The sequence below is a fragment of the Herpailurus yagouaroundi genome, unplaced genomic scaffold, assembly GCF_014898765.1.
Source record: "Herpailurus yagouaroundi ecotype Mexico unplaced genomic scaffold, PumYag 77, whole genome shotgun sequence".
NCBI lineage: Eukaryota > Metazoa > Chordata > Mammalia > Carnivora > Felidae > Herpailurus > Herpailurus yagouaroundi.
The window spans coordinates 86,702,098-86,717,233 of record NW_024412388.1 but is presented as its reverse complement, the minus strand read 5'-3'; the positions used below and the strand labels follow the sequence as shown (position 1 = coordinate 86,717,233).

Here is a 15,136-nt window from a genome sequence, read left to right as displayed (position 1 = left end):
AAGAGTTCTACAATCATACAAAAGTCCTGCAATGATTCATACTGTCCAAAGTCTTCATAGCAGGATGCAGATATCATAATATTTGTAAATTCCAATTTCTTCTCATATTTAAAGTATTTAAAACAGAAAGGATCAAGCAAGGGTTTTAAAATTGACACTAATGTCTATTTCAAAGGAACAAGTAGTACATGTTAGCTGCTTAAAGCTGGGCCCCCAGACACATATCTGCTCTTGTTATTCAAAGCCTTAAGCCCTCTCAGATAAGATTTGTGTTTTAGAAGAGTAGAGAAATTGAGAATCGGCTATAGAGGGGCCGACGACCAAGAAAGTTATCTCTGAAAGCACTTATGAGTCCCGAAGTAGCATAATACCCAGAGAAATTATGCTGTTGCACCTCTTTATGAATTAATTCAATGACTACATAAATGTACCAAATAAATGTACTAAATAAAATGCGGAGGAACTGGTGAATCAAAGGCCCTGCCCTAAAGGAAGGCAGACACGTAAGAATCCATAATGCAATCTGATAAGCATAGTAACTAGCTTGGATCTGAGGAGGCAGGCAGGGCAATGGGGACTGGTGACCTCAGTTTTGCAGGATGAGTAAGTGTAGGTGGACAAGATAGGAAGGGTGCTCCTGGCAGAGGAAACAATAAATTGAAAGCATTCATCAGAGATGGCAACTCGTAGCTAAATTTTGAAGGACGAGTGAGAAGAGTTAGACAAGATAGGAAAGTAATCCTGGCAGAGGAAACAGAGCAAATCTTGAAAGTTTGATTCCAGATTTGATTCACTCCTGAAGGTCAGAGGCCATGCGTTGCTCAACTCTACAACTCGAACTCTAGCACAGAGTCTGGCACAATAGGGAATGCGGAGTGAGTGACTGTGGAGTAGATGAATGGATGCACGCAGGGAGCAGGTATCCTCATTTTTAGTCCTCATAATTTGGCAGTATATCCCAAGTGGGGCCTGGGAATCTCTATACTTTTCTAAGCACTCTTAAACTTCTGTTGTGAGGCATCCACCAGACCACTGTGACCATGGGTCACATCTGGCAGCAGCTGTCTGGTTACCCAAGACACACCAACTTGAAGAGGAAGGCACTGTTTTCTTAGCTTTGGGCTCTGCTGGGAAATGAAGTAAATCTTAATACAGAGATAAAAATCAGCTGCAGGATAAATCAAGCTGTTCCTTAATAAAAACATGGACTGGGAGTGTCGGCGGAGGGTAGTAAACATATTAAATTCCCCCTTACCGAGCAGACAGTCTTCCTTTGATGTTGCTTTTTAAATTAAGGATCATCTTATAGTATCTGGATAAAGTTATCCGTCCCTCTAGCTACACAGCTGACAGAATTTAAGAGCAAAGTGGCTAATGTTCCTCAGTCCGTGAAGCCTTCTCCTAGTTCTGGGGACTGAAGTTTGGAGCAACAAGCCCATGGCTGTAAGGTCACTGGGGCAAATCACTTCCACTACGTTGGATTTTTTTAATATGAAAATAATACATGCTAGTGGTATTTTTTTCAAATAGAACAAAAGGATAGCATAATCAAGTAATATTGATAATTGTTGAACGTAGGTGATGAGTACATGGCCCATTGTATCATTTTTTTACTTGTATATGTTTGAAATTTTCCATAACAAAATGTATTTTAAAAAAGACTCTTGGGGCGTCTGGGTGGCTCAGTCGGTTGAGCGTCCAACTTCGGCTCAGGTCATGATCTTGCAGTCCGTCAGTTTGAGCCCCACATTGGGCCCTGTGCTGATAGCTCGGAGCCTGGAGCCTGCTTCGGATTCTGTGTCTTCCTCTCTCTCTGCCACTCCCCCACTCATCCTCTGTCTCTCTCACTCTCAAAAATGAATAAATGTTAAAAAAAAAAAAAAAAAAAAAAGACTCTCCACTACTCCCCATGGTCTATATCCCATTAGGCCTCAAATTCCACTCTCCAGAGTTAGACATAAGATGATTTCTTCTGTTATCTTCATTTTCTGACCATTTATAAGCACATGTCTGCATATACATTGCCTATTTTTAATAGTATCTTAGAATGCTATTATTCTAAGCCTTTATTTTTTTTTTCACTTCTTAACATATTGAGGAACTCTTTCCTAGCAGAACATTAACTCTACTTCATTCTTTAACTTTTAAAAAATGTTTATTTATTTTTGAGAGAGAAAGAGAGAGTGCAAGTAAGGGAGGGGCAGAGAGACAGGGAGACACAGAATCCAAAGCAGGCTCCAGGCTCTGAGCTGTCAGCACAGAGCCCGACACGGGGCTCGAACTCACAAACTGTGAGATCGTGACATGAGCCGAAGTGGGATGCTTAACTGACTAAGCCACCTAGGTACCTCTCTATCTCATTCTTTTAATGGCTATACAGTATTCCACTAGAAGTAGATGTCAACACTTTATACATCCTATGGTATTCATGTTTTATATATCTTTGCAAATGTAATAGGTGAAAAGTATTTCATTAATTGTCAGTGAGGATCAACATTTTGTTCATATGTTTATTGGTCATTCATATTTCTTTCTCTATGAAGTGTTCATTCAAGTCTTTTCTCTTTTAGAGATTTTCCTTTGCATTTTTTCTTATTTGTAATTTCACTAATAAGGCAATTTTTCTTCTATCTGATGTATGCTACAGACATTTTGGGGCACAATATAATGATACAGTCAAGAGTAAACCTCTGGATCCAGATGACTGGGTTGCAGGAATGCTTATCACTCCTGACAGACAATATTGGCCAGCTTGCTCCAAATGGCCATGCACTGAAGTATACTATTGGTACAAAGTGTACCCTAATTCCAGATTTACTCCTTGGATGCTCCCACTTCCTAAATCTCCGCACCTGATCAATCATCTGTTGTTCTATTATCTTCTAAATCCAGTTTTTTCCTGTATTGCAACTGTTACTACCTCTACTAAATTTACCTTAATTTTTGGCCTGGATTACTTTACGGGCCTTCCTGGTCCAGACTTGCCCTCTCCTCACTGAAGCCAGAGTAATTTTTCTTAAACTCTGACCTGATACTCTGTTTCCCTGGCTCAAAGTACTGTCAGTACAACCTGCTGCTCTAGAAACCATCCAAACTCTTAACCCAGCAATGAGAGCATACTGGATATCACTTGAACCTGATGCAGAGCTAATGCTTTAAGATCCAGGAGTTTTGTGTGCTGGTTGCTAAACTGCTGGTAGCTGAAAGCAGCCTCAATGGGAAGAGTCATACTGTGAAAATCAGCCGATATCCACAGAGCTGGTTGACCAACACACCTCACCCAGCCAGCCTCATCTCTTCTCACTCCCCAGCTGGAGCTCAGGGGAGCTTCAGAACTGAACTCCTGCCAACTGTCTCTCACTTCTGCGCCCTATACCTCCACTCCATCTGGAGGAAGTCTCCTCTTTCTACTGGCTCTCTTCTCCTCTTCCTTCAGGTCATACATAAGCACTCAACTCCTCAAGGACACCTTTCCTAATGTTCTGCCTTCATGTTGACTGATGTACCCCTTCTCAGAGGCATAAGTCTGTCTATATCTGTGACTACAGGTAACACGAGGCTTTGCTATTTGCCACACAATGTAAAAAGTTGAGATGCATGACCTCATTTAACCCTCAATTGCACAAGATGGTTCCTATTGTTAAAAAACAAAATTCAACCAAGTAAATGTAAAAATTTAATTGGCTTTATTCAACAATTCATAAATCAGGCAGCATCCCATCTAGCAAACAAAAGGAAACTTCAAGGAGTTGCTGGAAATGGAAGGATTTTATAGGCAGAAAGGAGGTGAGACAAGGAATTTTAAAAGACTGCATTACTTCAGGTGAGCTTACCTTCCCTTAGGGGAAGACAGATTAACCTCATAGTGCTGATCAGGAAATCCCAGCCTGGTCTAAAATCCCATTCCAGGGAAAGGATAAAACTGCAGTTAGGTTAGGTATTCACAAGTGTTGGTGGGGCTTAGCAAAAGTTGACTCCATTTGGGGGCGTGTCATTTCTTTTTAACACTATCTTAGATGAAGAAATTCAGGCTTAGAGCATTTCTGTAAACACCATGAGGTTAGAAGCTGCCTTGTACACACATGTACCACAGCACCTGATACTTAGTGGGTGTTCAACACAAGCAGTTATTGAATAATTCATTCTAAACCACTAAAATAACGGCCTGCCAAACTCTACATTATAACATTCAAAGAATTTTGTTCCAATGTCATATTAATGTTCATAAACTGTCTAGGAACTAACATATAATGCTGACTGAAAATTTACCTCCTAATCTTCACAACTAGCTGCTGTAAGACTCCTTTCTTGGGAAGCAGCGAACAAGAGTGCACCTAAGTTGTTGTTAGTCACACCCCAACCCCACATGCCTCCTGGGTTCCTATTCACCCATCAAGCCTCAGGCTGGAACTTCTACCCTAAAAGCACTGGCTTTCCGAGTTTCCACAGATGCTTGTTTTCACTGCTTCATTTTTAAGTTGTCATTTTTCCATGACCACCACTGAGATTCATTTGACCTTTTGTCGTAGTTTCAAAACAGCGGCCAAGAAACTTGGTTTTGAAATTGAATCAGAGACAAGGGTTATTATGAACTCAAGTACTCTCACAGGCATTTGGTTGCACTGTGGACTGCTGGGGCACAGCTGTCAATAAAGTTTTATCCAACCAAAGTTGTCCCCCAAAGAAATGATATTCATTTGAGAATGAAACTCTTCCCAACTGACTTTACCTCTTGGATTTCCAATCATGACTCATGTCCATAGCACCCTAGTGGGACCTGCCTATCAGTGCTTTCTGTTGTTCCACTAGGTATTGATTCCTTAAATGATTCAAAACACCTAAATGGGAAGAGAGCTTCTCCTTGAAATGGAACCATGTGCTTCCTGCAGACATAAACAGTTTGTTTGAACATTAAGAAAAATCAACCAAATCAAGGTAAAGGATTTTTTTAAGCTGATTGAAAATTGGTTCTTTCTTTTAATGATGTCTAATACTTTTACTGATTACTCCTGAAGATTAACTAGGATCAGAGAAGCAATAGTGGGAGACCACTCTACTTGAGGAAAACTGAGGTAAAACCATTTTATAAAAAGGGATTACTCTCCTTCTTCCATAATCTCCCTTGGCAATGTATTTGTGACATAGCAAGGCTGACTGAAATTAGCTTTGTTATAAGAATATCTTAAAGGAGTCTATTTACCTGGTTCAGGTTCCTACTCTTTACCATATTTAAAGAGGATTCTTTAAACACAAGATAAGAAGAAATGGCAAAAATATTTGTTAAAAATAACTGAACCTCTCTTCTCAGGTGGTCGCCCCAGATGGTGGAAGGGCATTCTTGGGCCACCTGGTGGCCATTGTGGCCAAACAGGTGCTGCTAGGCAGGAAGGTCGTAGTTGTGTGCTGTGAGGGCATCATCATTTCTGGCGATTCCTACAGAAACAAGTTGAAGTACTTGGCTTTCCTCTGCAAGCAGATGAACACCAGCCCATCCCATGGCCCCTACACCTTCAGGGGCCCAGCCACATCTTTGGGAGGATGGTCTGAGGCATGCTGCCCCACAAGACCAAGGGAGGCTAGTCTGCCCTGGACCGCCTCAAGGTGTGTGTTGGGATCCCACCACCCTATGACAAGAAAAAGTGGATGGTGGTTCCTGCCCTGAAGGTTGTGCATCTGAAGCCTACACAATAGTTTGCTTACTTGGGGCACCTGGCTCGTGAGATTGGCTGGATATACAAGGCAGTAACAGTCACCCTAGAGGAGAAGAAGGAGAAAGCCAAGATCCATTACCAGAAGAAAAAGCAGCTCATGAGGCTATGGAAACAGGCCAAAAAGAATGTGGAGAAGAAAATCAACAAATACACAGAGGCCCTTAAAACTCACGAACTCCTGGTCTGAGTCTAATAAAATCGAACCCACATTCTGTACTGTGTATCATATGCATGATAAATAGCTTATATCATTAGTATCGATGCCCAGTGTGTATTGAAAAGTTATTTTGATTAAAATTTCCTATTATCCTTACTTTTCTAAAATTGTGGGCCACAAAAGTATTCTCTGGGAATTATTGGATCCAGCCATCACTGTATCACCAATGAAGAGCTAGTGTCTTGAGGATAAGCACAAATTTTGGATCTATGAATATAAACTTCTGAAAAGGCTCCCTTTTCATTTTTTATAAATGGGGGGTATATTATACATACAGTAAAGTGTTTAAATCTTAAGTACAGCCCAATTACTTTTTACATGTGTGCGCACCCATGGAACTACCACACCGATAAGACATAAAACATTTCTAGGCTTCCAGAGTCTTTCTGGTGTGCACTTCCAGTCAATATTCTCCAAAGATAACCACTATTCTTCTGTCGTCAAAAGTTAGGATTTTTTTTTCCTTTTTTAAAATTTAAACTTTAGTTAGTTAACATACAGTGCGATATTGGTTTCAGGAGTAGAATTCAGTGATTCATCACTTAACAACATCCAGTGTTTATCACAGCAAGTGCCCTCCATAGTACCCTTCTCCCACCGACCTCTGTCCATCAACCCATAGTTTGTTCTCTATCATTAACAGTCTCTTATGTTTTGTTTCCTTCTCTTCTCTTCCTCCTCCCTTCCCTTATGTCCATCTGTTTTGTTTCTTAAATTCCACATATGAGTGAAATCATATATTTGTCTTTCTCTGATTGACTTATTTCACTTAGCATAATACATTCTAGCTCCATCCATGTCATTGCAAATGGCAAGATTTCATTCTTTTTGAAAACTGAGTAATATTCCATTGTACTCATATACCACATTCTTTATCCATTCATCATTCTATGGACATTTGGGTTCTCTCCATAGTTTGGCTATTGTTCATAATGCTGCTATAAACATTGGGGTGCATGTACCCCTTTGAATATGTATTTTTGTAACCTTTGTGTAAATACCTAATAGTGCAATTGCTGAATCATGGGGTAGCTCTATTTTTAGTTTCTTTTTTTTTTTAATTTTTTAATCTTTATTTTTGAGAGAGAGACAGAGTGCAAGTGGGGAAGAGGCAGAGAGAGAGAGGGAGACACAGAATCCAAAGCAGGCTCCAGGCTCTGAGCTGTCGGCACAAAGAATGATGCAGGGCTCGAAATCATGGACGGTGAGATCATGACCGGAGCCAAAGTCAGACTCATAACTGACTGAGCCACCCAGAAGCCCCTATTTTTAGTTTCTTGAGGAACCTCCACACCGTTCTCCAGTCACCATAAATTAGTTTTATCTGTCCTTGAACTTTATATAAATGTCATCATAATTGTTTTCTTTTGTGCTTAGGTTCTTTCACACAACATTATGTCTGTGAGATTCCATGTTGTTGCATATAACAATAGCTTGATCTTTTCCATTATTTTGTAATATTCTACTATTGATGGACATTTGGTTTTAAGTCATTGGTTATTATGACTAGAGTAACTATGAGCATACTTGTATATCTTTGAGGTGGACATATTTCTCTTGGGTATACACCTAGAAGTGGAATTGCAGGAATATAGAGGAGACTGTCTGGAAGCTTCATCTTTAATAATTGAAAAAGAAACTGATGGTATGGGGGAAAAATACCTTCTACTGGCATCTGTTGTGTTAGATGACATTCTTAGAGAGTATTTTATAGCTGTAGTTGGTCAAATTGAACAGATGTATTTCTAGGTAAATTCTCAAGGAGTGAGTGGGTAAAGTCAGAAGCACTTGAACTACCTCACTAATACATTGTATATGGGCCAATGAGAACTGTTTACAATATTTATTTGATTCTCTAGAAAATGCCAAAGTTTAAAATATTCTGTCATTAAAAATTCTTGGAAGTATGAGAGTGCTCCAATTAGATTCAACTATAAGATCTTTGATACAACACAAAGCCATCTATGGACCCCAAGTAATCACAGACAAGACCTTTCCACAGGGATATAAACAATGTTCTCAACTACCTTTTCTATTGGCCACTGTGGGATGTGGAACTTCCACTTGGAAGTCATCAGTGAGAATAAAAATATTTCCTTATTATTTCAACCATAGCACCCAACTTGAAATAAAATGTCTCTTCTCTTGCAGGGTTTTTCCTAGGTTTGAGTTAAAGTCGTTGTGTGGGGAATAAATCTGGTGCCAAGTACAAGCTAATAATTAAATTATACTTATCCTCTGGGGAAGCTGAAGTCTGATCAACTTCCTCCACACTGTAGAACTGTTTCTTTTTTCCCTTAAATGCCCTTCCCAGCCCTCCCCAGCTCGCCCTGCAACTACCACACAAATGATTTGTGTTTATTTTTTATGCCCTAGTCTCCTTTTACAAATCACTTTATTTTCTGTAAAACCCCTTTGTTATAGCAGATCTCTTAACTACCTTCCTACATCCCATTGGCATTAGATTAATTGTATAAAGGTTATCTTGGGGTTTTGTCTGGACTTTAAAAAAAAAAAAAAAGAAAGGAAAAAAAGCATGCTGGGAATAGTTCCAGGCTCTTTGATTAACTGGGCAGTTCTGGAACTTAAGTCTGCCTTTGCCTTTCCTCATTTGAATTACGGTATTTGTCATTGGCCTTCTCTATCTGGGTGTGCTGGTGAGAATTTCTGCTAATACAGGATGTTACACTTTGGATTCTCATGATGTTCCCTCTGAGGTCATTTTACCTTAACATATAAATATTTATTTAGATTTCCTAATAAATGAAGGAGTCAATGTTAGAACTTTTCTAAAAAAAAATTCTATGGAGTCCTTATCATAGAGACCAGTGTGGCCTTTAAATCTTTTCCTTTGGAGGGCCTTAACATCTGTCAGTCCAGTTTAAATTTGTTTCCAAGGAGCTTGGATCAGAGCAGATTATTTTATTCACTAGGTAGGCAACCACTCTTCAAGACTGTCAAATTTTTCCTATCTTGGAATCTACATGCACAATTCAGAAAACTATGATGACTATAATTTTATTCAAATGGGTCAGAAGTGTGGGGCTGCTTGAAAGACACCATCAAAGTGAGCCCTGTCAACATGCTGATTACAAAGCCTCCTCAGCTCTACCTTCATGAGGGGGGCCAAGAGTTGCTTCTTGCTATGTGGTCTGCTGCGTACCCTGCCACTAAAAGAAAAGAAGAGAAGGAACCAACATTCATTAAACACCACATGCCAAGCACTCTGGAAACATTTTACATGGGTTAGCTGAAAATTCATGATTATAGGAGGGGAGTGAAATAACTCTTCATAATGATAAAAATGGGGAATTCTTTAACCACAGGTGTTACGGATTTTACAGATTCTTGCCCAATCTAAGGGTACTTTCTTTGGGGATGACTGGAAGGAGTTGAGCAGCTGAGTTTAAAAGACTTTCCTTTCTTGAATAATTATTGGTTCAATTCGTGAATGTTTTTTCTCAATTGCTGCTTTCTGTACTTCTAGCCCGGCCCTGTGTCCGTCTTATTAAGTATTTAAAGCAACTTGTTCATAATTTACTTATCTGCTTCTATACTGCTATTTAGCTGCTACCCTGGGGATGGAGTTTCTCCTGGACGGCTGCTTCATTCTTATGTTGGCTCTTGTCCTGCTTGGGCTGTCTGCTCTTCTCATTTTTCCAGAATCTCCTGGCGGTACTCCTGGTTGGCTCCTGATTTTATACCTGCCAACTCTTGCTGACTCCTCCCACTTATCATTTCATCTACCAGTCCATTCTGGACTTGTTCCTTCTCAAACTGGTACCACATCATTTGTTTTCCCACTCTGTGTAACTCTATTCTTGACCTGACACATAGGACACGATTGACCAAGGCACATACTATTGTCCATATCTACTACATCTCTGCGTTGTTAAATTGAATGGATCACATTGACCAAAAGTTATGACCAGGATGATTCTGGAAATTATTCTTTGCACTGGTCTATAGATCTAGTCTTACAAATAAAATCAAAGAGTACTCAAGTGATTGATCCTGAAAACCAATAAAGAGTTGCAGGAGAATTGAAATATGCTTATCAGTTTTTTGAGGAACGGCATCTAATGACTTATAATATCTCTAAAGTAAGGAACTATGTGTCAGAATAATTTCCTGATGTTGGATAAGTTTTGTAAGATACAAAAACAATTGGAAATCTCGGATTTTCTAACCACAGAATGGACTTAATATTAGTACTAGTTACCAGATATTTAGTTTAGATTTATTTCCTGATCTAATTATTTTTTTAAAAAATAGTCTTTTGTAAAAGTCTTGGAAATTCCTCTCTGAGAGGAGAATGGTTACAAGCTGATTAAATACTGAATAAATGCAGTTTGTCTCCAAAATTGATGTCATCAATTCTTTCCCTCCTATGTGCATGCCACACCTCTATCTGAAGATGGAATCTATTCCTCTACCATCTGGAATCTGGGCTTTGGACTGCTCTGACCAAAAAGAAAATGGCACAGCGTGAGCTTTGGGCCTGGTCTTTGTGAGAACCAGAAGTTTCTACTTTCTGCCTGTTAGAGCCCTGAGTTTCCATAACAGAAATCCAAGTTACTTTGCTAGAAAGAAAGACCACTCCAAGGATCATAGAAATCAATGCCAGCCATGTGATTAAGAAGCCATCTTGGACACCCCACCAGTTGAACCTGCACATGGCTCCAGTCTCAGCAACTTTATGAGTGGAACTGTATGAGAGACCGCAAGGGAAGTCTGCCCAGATGAACTCACTCAACTCACAAAAGTAGAAGAGATAATAAGTTGTCTTAAGCCACTAAGCATTGGTGTGGTTGATTACATAAAAGTAGATAACAGACAAATGAGTCCCAAAGTTTAGGATAAAGCAGGAGTCCAAACCAAGTGCTTCCCATCAAAAAATTTTTACCTCTGGGGGCACCTGGGTGGCTCAGTCAGTTAAGCTGCTGACTCAATTTTGGCTCAGGTCATGATCTCACAGTTCCTGAGCTCAAGCCCCAGTCAAGCTCTGCACTGACAAGGAAGAACCTACTTGGGATTTTCTCTTTCCCTCTCTCTCTTCCCCTACCCCACCTCTCTCTCTCTCCCTCTCTCTCTCCCCCCCCTCTCTCTCTCAAAAATAAATAAATTAAAATTTTTTTATCTCTGGATTTCTCTCTCCACATTCAATCTAGTTGGCCTTTCTCCAGTTGTTTTATCCATTATGTTAGTAATGAATGTGAATAATAAATGTTAAACTTAAGCCTTATATATGTGAGTTGTATATATAAGTCTTAAAGTTTATAAATTTATTATATAAATACAACTCACAAAAGCTATTGGCACATCACAGTTGAGCTTGTAGAATTAATGGTGGGGAATCCCGATGGAGATCACCAAATTTTACATATCAATGATTTATTGGGCAACAAGGATACACCATCTGATACGTGCTCTTATTTTTTTTTTTTTTTCCCTAAGAGGATACCAACAGAAGCCATTCTATGGCCACTAAAAATATCCAACATGACAATTTGCTCTCTGGCTTCCTAGAGAAAATATCCTGCATGATAGTTTGTTATCTGGCTTCCAGGAGAAATTAACCCTCTGCCATAACTAAGACTATTCCAGCCCCCAGAAACTAGAAATATCAAACTACCTAGACCGACAGCTTGGGTTCCAAACAACACATCAATCTCCTGCTGAAACTCTCTGACTCTATTTCCTGATTTCAGCAACTGGACCTTTGATTTTCTCTTTGTGTCCAAAAATAGAGAGAAAATGGTATCTAAGAAAAAGAAGAGCCAAAAATATATTTCACATTTACAACATACTAGGTATTTTTCTATGTGCTTCTAGGTCATCTCCTAATCCAGTGATACAGGGACTTCTCTTCTCCCCTGTTTTCTGAATTTCAGCAAATGCCCCCACCCCTGTCCTGTGTCCATATGGTCACTTAATCCCTAATCGGAGACACATCTTTGATGTCTCTATCTTCCTTTCATACTTTGAATCAACTCCATTGTTGAGTCCTATCATATCTATCTCTAAAACAACTGAATTTAACACTTTGGGTACATTTAAAAGATATTTTATGGTATGTGAATTACATCTCAATAAAGCTGCAATTTAAAAAGTTAAAAATATGTCTAGAATCTTTCCACCTGTCCTCATTACCACCATTATCATCCTTATTCACATCTCTGTCTTTCCTTCCCTGGATTACTGCAGCAGTTACTTCCTAACTGGTATCCTTGCTTCAAGTCTTGCCCACTGATGACCTATTTCCACATTGCACTCAGAATGATCCTCTGAAAACATAATCCCTAACATGCTACTTTCTTGTTCAAAACCCATCCAATGATTTCCCATCAGCCTGAGAATAAAAGCCTTCAAGATCCCCCATGATCTGGTCTTTCTTTCCAACATCATCTCTATTACTCCCCACTTGCTCCTTTCTTCCACCACACTGGCCTTCTTGCTCTTCCTAAAATGTGCTAAGTTCACTCTCATCTAAGAATTAATAGTCTTAGCATCGGTGTTCTCTCCTTCTGGGACATGCTCCCTTCAGCTCTTGCAGATTTCTGTTTAGTTCTTCTCATCAGAGACCTTCCAAGGGCATTCTGTGCGATGTCTCATCCAAACCTCCCATTATTCTTTATCTCTTTAACCTGCTTTATCTTCTCTCTACAGCACTCATCATTACATGACATCATATAACATTGTCATTTGTTCATAGCAATGTAATCTCCACGAGTAGAGAGGCCCTGTCTGTCTCCAGCATGTAAAATAGTATCTGGCACATAGCAGATGCTTGGTAAATATTGTGGAATACTGAATGAATGTGAATGATGAATTAAGGAATGAAGGTATAAATATTATTAAAAATCCCTCTTTGCTTAGTTTACCAGTTTTATTCTGTCTGGGAACACTCTCCTTATATTACAAAGAGTGACCTAGCATAACATACTTGTGTTCTGATTGGGTCTTATTCCCACCAAAGTTTTGTGGATTGCAAACATCCTAGCCACTTTGAAGAGATACCAGCAACCTCAATATGTCCCCCAAGATCTCTAATATGTCCCCCAAAAGAGGCCTAAAGTGCCCTCCTCCCACTGAAAGGACACTGAGACCAATGATCTCCAAGTCACAAAAACATTTTCCTATAATTATCAGTACTGAAGCCCAACAACATATTCTCCAATAACTATTTATTATATGTGGTTATATGGTAAGTCCTGTCCTGGACACTGAATATATAAAAATAAATACAGTAGAGTCACTTAGAAGGTCCTTTCAGTTTCCCTTGACTAAAATACATGGGTGTTTTGTTTTGTTTTAATATTATTTATTGTCAAGTTAGCTAACATACAGTGTATACAGTGTGCTCTCGGTTTTGGGGCTAGATTCCCGTGAGTCATCGCTTACATACAACACCCAGTGCTCATCCCAACAAGTGCCCTCCTCAAAACCCATCACCCATTTTCCCCTCTCCCCCACACCCCAAAAACCCTCAGTTTGTTCTCTGTATTTAAGAGTCTCTTATGGTTTGCTTCCCTCTCTGTAACTAATTTTCCCCTTCCCTTCCGCCATAGTCTTCTGTTAAGTTCTCAAGTTCCACACATGAGAGAAAACATGTGATATCTGTCCTTCTCTGACTTATCTCACTTAGCATAATACCCTCCAGTTCCATCCATGCAAATAGCAGGATTTCATTCTTTCTCATTATCAAGTAGTATTCCATTGTATATATAAAATGCATGGTTTAAAGAAGAAACTAACCTAATTTTCCCATAACACATTATTTTTTAATTTCAAAGAATGAACACATTTCTTATTCTCTACCCTGCTAAGAGCTACCTTAAGATCACTGCTTCCCACGAACAGTGTCTCTCTTAGTCCCTCTCCTTCTGCCCTCCTCTTACAGAGTATGTCCATTTTCTTTTTAGAGGTTAGCCCACTCAATATATTCTTGTTCCCACCACTTCCAACTACCCCTCCATAGTTCCATCTCTGTAATTGTTATCACTAAATATGTCAAAAGAACATCTCCATTCTATGCCAAAGTTGTTTCCTTACCCATCACCAATGATCTTCTCTTCTGAGCTCTGTGCCACTTTCTGCACTCTCTTCCTCCTGGTGCTCTCTAAAGTATTTGACCCTGCTGACCTTTCCATCCTCCTCAGACTCCTATCTGCCTCATTTGAGCGGATCCTACCCCATTCTTATTTTCCCCTCCTCTCCTCCCTAGCAGTGACCCTCAGTCTCCCATATTCTGCCAAGGGAGAGTCCCCTAGGCTCTGCCTTTCAGCCACTATTCCCCTCTGATATTTGTATCGGCATTCATGGCTTCAACTGTCACTTCTTTAGGGGGCCCCATTGGTCTACATCTTCAATCACAACCACAACCCTAAATTCTATTCCTATGGATCCGCATGCCTATTAAACATTTCCATCTGAATTCCATCAAACTCAGAATAACTAAAATAAAACATTATATTCCCATTCTAAAATCAATTATCTTTATTTTTCTAATTCCAATAAAATTGCTTTCTAATACCATAAAATTCTGGTATTTTATGATACCACCACTGTCTAATCATTTTCAACTTCTCTCTCCCTCTCTCTCTCTCTCCCCTTTGTTCCTCCAAACAGGTCAGTTTTCAAGTTTTGTTGATTTCCTTTGCAGATTGCCTATCCTATCCATGTTCTATTCTGTTCATTATACTTGTCACTGCTCTGATACTTCCTTTAGTATCTCCTACCTGGACTCTTCAAATAGCCTCACAAATGTCTTCAGGTTCTCTTCAATCCATTCTTCAGTTAGCTTCCAAAACCTCCAATGGCTTATCATTCCCTGCTGAACAGACTCTAATTCCTTAGAGTGTAATTTAAGACACTATTATTTCTCCATGTGGCACCTTACCCTCCATCAAAAGTGGACATTCACTTTTTTCCCCGAATACACCTTTTGCCTGAGCACTTTCATATCTTTCTTAATCCTCTTCTATGCACCTAGACTAACTTTTCCCCATTTCCTTTTCATAAAATCTCACTCTTTTATGCCCAAACCAAAGGATGCATCCTCTGTCAAACCTTCTATGACTAATCTCTGTCAAAAGAAATCTCTTTCCTCTTACCTCTATAATGTATTGCTTGCACTTTGTTTTAAAAATTATTGATATTTGTGTGTAGTTTACGTCCTAACTATACTTTAAACTCCAGCCATACA

General features: G+C 39.4%; 1 pseudogene; it reads left to right on the top strand.

Annotated features, from left to right (window-relative positions):
• The first annotated feature begins 5,101 nt into the window (after window positions 1-5,101).
• On the top strand, window positions 5,102-5,923 carry LOC121027564 (60S ribosomal protein L13a-like; annotated as a pseudogene).
• The last annotated feature ends 9,213 nt before the right edge of the window (window positions 5,924-15,136 follow it).